Genomic DNA, 8,619 nt, shown 5'->3' with positions numbered 1-8,619 from the left:
CAATTTACAAGTGAAGAAACTGAGGCTTAGAGAGCCCAAGTGAGTCTGAGGTGAGATTATCTTCAAGGTTCACAGTATCATAGATTCTGAGCTGGAAGGGAGGGTCCTTAGCAATATTCTAATTTAATCCCTTCATTTTATAATGAGCAGAATGAGGCCCAGGTACTTACCTGAAGTCACACAGGTAGAAAGAAGCAGAGACATGAATCATAGCCAAGGCCTCTGACTATAAATGTCAAGCCCTATCCACTGAAGCATGATATCTACCTAGGTCCTCTTTAGTTCTCATAGTCTATGTTCTAAGGTCCCTTTGAGCTCAAACACTCTTTGAATCTAAAATATAAGTAGGCCGAAGAAATTTCGTGGTCACAGTCCAACTTACCTCCTGCTTAAGAGACATAATCCTGCTGGCACATTGTTAAGTGAAAATCATGTCAAGACATTCCACATTCACTTGTCAGATTAGGATTTAATTGGCCAGCTAATGTGCCAAATAACGAGGCTAAGTTCTTTGACCAGGAAAAAGTAGAAGGTCAAAATAGAAACATTGGCTCCACATCTTCTTTTTTTTCAATATGGTGACCCAGGGACTATACAACAGCCAGTTGAAAAGTGGAAAGGAAGGCAACAAGCATTTATTAAATGCATACTATGGGCCAGGCACTATGCTAAGCTTTTTACAACTATTATCTCAATTCTCGTAACCACTCTGGCAGGTAGATGCTTTTACTATCCCCATTTGCTACAGTCTCCTTCCAAGCTGATACAAAATCACTTCCTACTTTGGTCAAGTTACTGAAACTCCCTGGGCTCCAGTCAACTTATCACTAAAAGGAATGAGGCATTTTAGATCAGAGGTGTCAACACTGTTCCACTAGCTGCCAATAATCCCAAGTGGGCTGAACTAGATTAAAATGGAACTGGGAAATATTTAACAAAATAAAACAAAAATGCGATAGAACACAGATCATGTTAATGTGGTTTTTCTAAGTCAATACGTGACCCGTTGGCAGTTTCTAGTTGAGTTTAGCAACACTGCTCCAGGTGGCTTTGGAGGTCTGTTCTAGCTCTGTCTGTGACCCCAGGACAACTCTTGGGTTCCATTCAAAATCCACTAAATTGTATTATTGTCCAGCTCATGTCACTCCACAGATGATGGCGGGTGAGCCATTTTTTGTGCTTTGCAAACCTCTAGTACCACTATTTCTACAATGTTCTGCTGCGACCTGTTCTTAATGAAGTCACACTGGCTCTTTGGGATCATTTCTTCCCTGTCTAGTTGTTCACTGATCAGCTCTCTAACAATATATTCAATATTTTTTGCCAACTTGTAGCCTGTAGACCCTGGTTTTTTTGGGTTGTTTTTTAATGATGACCCAGTATATTACTTCATCTACTTCTTGTCACTGATCTCTTATACTGGTTCAGAAATCCCATCCACCCAGTCTTTCAATGCCTTGAGATGGAGCTCGACTGGGTCATGCTACTTGAACTCCTCAAAGACTGCTAGGTACCCTCTTATCCTCTCTTAACCCGTCTCAGTATGAGTACAGATCCATTGATGTATACAAGGAAACATTGAAGTGGGTATGTGTATAGCCAGAATCACATAATCCTAGGAAAAACTGGTTCCTGTTTTTCCTACTGACTAAACTGTACTGAGAGCTTCCTTCGATACAGAAACAGTCCCCAAGATTGTGTGCAGATGAGGAAGCAGGGCAAATATGATGGAGATTCCCCTGCAACAGGGTAGATGTCAAAGTATTTACCATTAGTAACAACCTGACTTCTTATTGTTATTCAGTCTATGGTCTCTGCCCATTGTATTGAGCCTTAAATGATGTGAGCTCTGCTTTGAAAGTACAAAACAAACAGGAGTACATTTGGAACCTGAAAATCTCAGGATACAGATAAGGTTCTGAATATAGCAGGCAGACCTCTAAAGTAACGAAGCTGGAATGTATACAAATAGATGGGATGAGCGTCCTCCCCTTCCATGTAGTTATTGGGGTAGGGGGTGCTGCTCACGTGCAAAATAGTTTGGGAAGGACCGTTCTTTGGGGACTGTACTCAGAGCCTGCTGCTCCTCCTTTTGGATCTGCTGGCTGGTGGAAAACCATCCTCCCTTGGGGAAGCCTTTGATATCTGGAGGCAGGCAAGGTCACCTGAGGCCAAGTTGGATGCAAAAAGTAGGTGAGCAAGCTGGGTAGAGAGTCCATAGGGTCAAAAAGAATGTAAGTAATGAGATATTGTGCTTCACAGCTCAGAAAGCAATCCCCAACTAGAACCCAGAAATAGTTCCTTGTTGGAATCAGTGCATAGCAGCCTCCCAGGGGGCTTCCTTTGAAAGGGACAACAAGCATTTGAATGTACTAGTTCTGGTCTGATTGGAAAAAAAAGCTTATGCAGTTATTTTATAGTAACACATTGTGTGTGTGCGTGTGTGTGTGTGTGTGTGTGTGTGTGAGAGAGAGAGAGAGAGAGAGAGAGAGAAAGAGAGAGAGAGAGAGCGCATTGGGGAAAGGAGAGGAAGAGGGAGAAGGAGAAAGAGAGACAGAAGAGGGACCAAAACCTACCAATGACACTTGCTAGTTGTGTGACCTGAAACTAGTTGTTGAAAACCTACACGCTTCAAGCAACTGCTTTGGGTATAATCTACTAAGCTCACTGACTGATAAACTTAGAGCTAGAGAGAGGTCCTTAGAAATCATCTAGTCTATACCCTACATTTTTAAAGAGAAGGAAAGAACTTTTCTGAGATCATACAGTTAGGTAAATACAGTTAGCTGAGATTCAAACCTAGGTTTTCTGGCTCCAAGTTCTATTCTCTTCCCGCAGATAGGGAACCATCTGTATTATGGGAAGGAGTCCCCCCACACTGGGAGTTCCTCCACACTGATGAAATCTCAGATTTCACCCTTGCCTAGCTATGTTAGAATTTTTCTCTCATTCTGGCCCCTGATTGCATTGTAAAATGTTAATTCACTTCCTGAACTGTACAATTGTGTCTTGTATTTATACCATGCATCCTACTCAGCACTCAGTTTGGGGCCAATGCTTTTTTTTAAAGCAATAGAAAAAAAGTGTCAAACAGCAGCAATGCAATTTAGTGAAAAGTACCTGAGAAGCACTGCAATTGGAGCACTGAGCCTGGAGTCAAGATCTGTGTTCAAATCTGGCCTCAGACATTGCCTGCTGTATAATCTTGGGCAATCATTTAACCTCTAGCAGTGAGGCTGATAATAGCACCTACCTCCCAGGATTGTGAGGACCAAATAAAAGAATATTTCTAAAACCTAGCACAGTGCCTGGTCCATAGTAAGCACTGAACGGTTAATAAATGCTTGTTTTGTTCCTTCCTTCCTTCCTTTGCCAAGTGTCATATGACCTAGATTTGAATCCTGATTCTGCCCCTTTTTGACTGTGTGACCTTGGCCAAACCATTCTCCTTCCTTAGATTTCAGTTTCCTCATAAGGTGAGGAGGTTGAACTAGGTCATTTGAGACCCTTTACAGCTCTGATATTCAGTGGTTCTTTAGTAATTCTTCAGTAGTTCTTTAGAGGGTGAGCAGTGTAATGGAAAAAGCTAGAGAGCATTGGATTTGGAGGCCAAAGACTAGGGTTTGAATCTCCGTTTTGCTACTTTTTCGCTTTTGCGACCTTGGCCAAATTCCTTCTCTTCTCTGGACTTTCACTATCTCACCTAGAAAATGTGAGGATTGGAACAGATGACCACTAAGATCCCTTCCAACTCTGAATCCTTCCCTTCAGTGACTGTCCTAGAAGAGGATCTCTCGATCACTTTAAGGATATGACTGAGTCTGGACCAAAGCATTGCACCTAGTGGAGCTTAGGACTCACCTATTTCCCTTCCACACCCTTAGCTTTCTCTTGACATCACAGCCCCAGCTAGAATGCATTGCTTTCTTGCTGGTGCTGCCCCCTAATTTGTGGCTGGATTGTTTTATGCTGAATACCTCCACTACAACATGGGCGTTAATTCTCTTTGCAAACGTAAATTATGTGCACATTCTATTCTCCCATGAGCAGCTGAAAGATGTAATTTGGTCGTCTTTGATTTTATTATTCTTTCCCACGTATCCAATCATTTGTCAATATGTCAGCACTAAAACGATTAATGCTGTTTGTCGGAACATCGGGAGTATTAATAGCCCCATTAAAATGAAGTGGGTCATAAATATTCTCTGAGCTGATCAATGCGGCATATCATTACAACAAGAACCCCACTGGACTGAAAAGAGAACAAATTCGTTTCCCCTGTCCTGAGTGGGCCAGAAGGATAAGACTTCTATCACTCAAACTCAAGAGATCACCATCAAACTGACACAGGAAACCAAGTCATTGAAAAAGTTTCCTACGGAGTGGGGAACCTAGAATCCTGGGGAGAAAATGGCAGGTGAGTTGTACTTTGCTGTCTTGGTAAAGCACATCATTTATCAACATGGCCCTGTGGCCACCTCAGCCCTTCCTAAAAAGTATTTCACAGACCAGAGACAGGAAGCAGCAATCAGTGGAAAAGATGGAAACTCTTCCATCCATTGTAACCTTTCTGGTCTTCCTTATTTGGGATGGCTTTGTTTTCATTTTTGTCACTTTGGGCCTGTGATTTCACTCAATAATCAGTAAACATTTATTAAGTGCCTGCTGTATACCAGGCTTTGTGCTAAGTGCTAGGGTTTAAAAAAAAGAGGCAAAAGACAGACCTTGCCGTCAAGGAGCTCACAATCCAATGGGGGAGACAACATATGAACAAATACGTCTGTACATATATGTGTGTGTGTGTGTGTGTGTGTGTATGTATACGCACACATATATATGAATATATCAAGCTATATTCAGGATAAATAGGAAATAATTAAAAGAGGGAAAGCACTGGAATCAAGAGGGGTTGGAGAAGGCTTCCTATAAAAGGTGGGATTTTAGTTGGTACATAAAAGAAGCCAGGGAGGTCGGTAACTGGAGCAGAGGAGGGAGATCATCCCAGGCATGGGGGACAGCCAGAAAAAATGCCTGGGGAAGAGAGATGGAGTATCTTGTTCATGGGACTGCCAGGAGGCCAGTGTCACTGGATCAAAGAGTATGTGTCAGGAAAGAAAGTATAAAAAGCCTAGAAAGGTAGGCGGGGGCGGGTTCTGAACAGAGCCTTTTATATTTGATCCTGGAGGCAGTAGGGAGTCACTGGAGTTTACTGGGGGTGGTGGTGACATGATCAGGCCTGTGCCTTAGGAAAATCACTTTAGTGGCTGAGTGGAAGATGGACTGGAGTGAGGAGAGACCTGGGGTGGGCAGCGCCCCCCCATCCCGACCAGCAGCTACTGCAGTCATCTTAGCATGAGGTGATGAGGACCCGCACTCCCGTGGGGGTGGGGTCAGAAGAGACAAAGGGCCGTATTTGAGAGATGTTGCAAAGGCAGGGGCAGGGATTTCTGGTAGGAACTTCCCTACACCACTGCAGGTAAACAAATCCTCTGTATGTACATTATAGTCTTACAAAGTTGTCTGGGGCCACTGCAGGCCTAAGTGGCTGCCCAGAGTCCAGTGCGCAGGCCAGCATACATCAAAGGTGAGACTAAGCCCCTGTCTACCATGCCACACTGCCTCTTGCAATAATAATAAAACCCCTCATATTTATTTGGTAGTCTGGTTTTCAAAGTGTCTTATGTATTTATGTCATCCTACCTGGTCTGTCCAACAATCTGCTGAGGTAGTTTATGGGAGTATTATTAAATGTTACTACCTTTGTTTTATAGGTGAGGATGCAGAGGCTCAGCCAGGTTAAGCAATTTGCCTAAGGACACACAGCTAGTAAGTGATGGAGTTACAGTACCTCATACCTAGACCTTTGGACTCTGGAGCCAATCTCCTTCCTTAATACCCAACTGGCCCGACCAACATTCTTCCCCTCTTGACTAGCAATGGATAATGTCCCTCCAATTTTATTTCTTCAGGGTACAATGCAGACCTCTCAAAGAGAGACTTTTGAAGTAACTAAAATTAGACTCAAAATATACATTTATAAATGTAAAACATCATCAAAGTTTGGGTAAAAGAAATTGCATTTTATGAAGAATAACAGTACCATGTGACTCTGGGCAAATCACCGAAGCTCTCAGTGACCCAGGGGACTCTCTACAAACCCCTATGTTGCAAATTGAGTGTAAATATGCAATGGTAGAGGAATTTCCTCCCTCAGCACTCCCTACACAGATGAAATCAAAGGGTCTGGTCGCCCCCTACCCCACCCCACTCCCACCAAGAACACAAGAATGGTGCCAGCTCTGAAATCCAGGTTTGTGTGTGACTAAAGTTCCTGACGACTTTCAGGGGTTGGTCTGGAGGACTGTCCATCGATACCCATGGTGAGAAAACAACTTACTATGACAGATGGTTCCCTGTCAGTAAAGAGTAAATTAGGGAACAGCTAGGGCCAGGGGAGACCTATAAAGACTTAGACTTCCCGCAATTGCAAGGGATTAACCAAGCAGACAATGATGAAAGGGAAACTGGAGAATGCCTTTGGATCTTGTGCAGAGAAAGCATTCCCAATCTGTCTCAGTGTGATGATCAAATGTGTGGCACTGGGTGGAGCTACATTCTAACATGTGACCTTCTGCTCGGATGGCGTCTCTTGGCATGGAGGTGGCTCGTCACACAAAAGCCCAATCTTGCAGCAGAGAACAGAAGCGGGCAGGTCCTACCCGGTGGGGAAAGCTTTGAGGACAGGCCAGGGAATGGCCTGGGTAACTGGTGGCCAAAGAACAGCTTAACTAGTGGGGAGAGGCTCGTTGCCAGAAAGTTGGCCACCAGGTGGTGTGAAGTCATTAACAAGTGGGTACTGGAGGGAGCCTGGCTCCTGAGGAAATTCCAGATTCTTCTACAATTGAAATCTATGCATTTGCTGTTATTAAGTGACAGTCATGTCGTCCGCAAGCATTGCCGAAGCCCCTGTATCTTGCCAGGGAGTAACAAGAAACCAGACGTTCCCTGCCTTCAAGGAGATTACATTCTCTGGGGGGAACATCACATACCCAAGGAAGTGGAGCTCAAATACCCATGAAGAAAATAATGAATCTTCTACCATATTCCTTTGCAGATTGACGGCAGCTCCTGAAGGCCATCTGCTTGGGCCTGGAAGCCAGGGGTTAGGACTAGGGAGCTGCAATCTGCACTGGTGAAGGGGCACTGGCACAGCACCATGTACTTGTGGCTCATTGGAAATACTGAAGTAGGAACATCATCAAGTAGTCCTGTGCATACAGCACTGGAAGTTATCACCCTCTGAGAGTAGCATTAATGACTAAATACCATCAGGAACTTGGTTCCTAACTCTAAATTCTTTAATTGAAAAAAGTTTTCATCTTATGTTCCTTGCCTTAGGCATTGGGCTCATGCTTTACAAATGGTCCCTCTCAGAGCATCAGTAGCTCAAATACTCTTTAATCCCGTTTTACAGATGAGACAATGGAGACTTAGGGAAGTAAAGTGCCTTGCCAGGGCCACCTAGCCAGCAAATGCAGGAGTTGGGTACTCAAGTTCATCTCTTCAAGGGACCTCACATGGCTGAAATACAAAATGTATTTGAGCTCATGCCTGACTCATTCCCTCTACATTACACCTAACACGTAGTTCTCAAGTCTCTGTTTGAAGACCTCAGGTGAGGGGGAGCTCACTACCACTAAGGGGAGGCTCCCATTGTTAAGACATTTTATGTTACCTGGAGCCTAAATTTGCCCCTCCTTCTGCCCTATGGGGCCAAACAGAATGGGTACATTCCCTCTGCCACGAGCATCCCTGCCTTCTCTTCTTGACTTTCTTCAAGTGATCCCCATATGGCATGCACTTCTGGAGCCACCATCTTGAGGGCTCTCCTCTGGCTCCTCACCCCCATGGCAGCACCCTTCCAAAGATGCAGCCCCCAGAACTGAACACAGTACCCTAGACAGGGTCTGACTGTGCAGCACAAGGTACAGTGGAATTAGCTCCTCTGTAGTCATGGACCTGAGCCCTATATAAGAAGGCCCCTCTCCCATTTTTCTTGCAGAATCGGAAACCTATGGGTGTGGGACACTGCATCTGATGGCAGATTTTTTTTCTAATACGATGGCTAATATTGCTGAACTTTTTCCCACCTCTTTTAAACTCTTTATTAATAAAGGATATGTCTTGGCAAAGAGAGAGATATAGTAGAAATTAGGTGATGTGAAAATAAAAACAAATCGTGGTTGTCGTATCACACTGTTGACACATTTAGTTTGCAGTCTTCAAAAACCTGCGAGTGTTTTTTTCAGATAACTGATAATTTTCATCAGATTTTTGAATACAGCAGTAAGGCTATTTTTTCCTATGAAATTCCCTCTTAGATTTAACTCAGTGTTCTTGCCTGCCAAAATTGTTGGGAATCCTGAGTTGTCCTCCATGTTTTTCTGTCATCTGAAAATCTGGTAAGCCTGCCATCTATTCTCGTCATCCGTACCACCACTCAGAATGTTAAAAAGCACAAAACCGAGGACAGATTCCTGAGGTACTGACCTGGAGACCTCATCCTGAGCTTAGAACAAAACCATTTGTTAATATGTGGATCCAGCAATTCACAAATTT

Source organism: Trichosurus vulpecula, chromosome X (assembly GCF_011100635.1).
Source record: "Trichosurus vulpecula isolate mTriVul1 chromosome X, mTriVul1.pri, whole genome shotgun sequence".
NCBI lineage: Eukaryota > Metazoa > Chordata > Mammalia > Diprotodontia > Phalangeridae > Trichosurus > Trichosurus vulpecula.
This window is presented reverse-complemented; position numbering follows the sequence as displayed.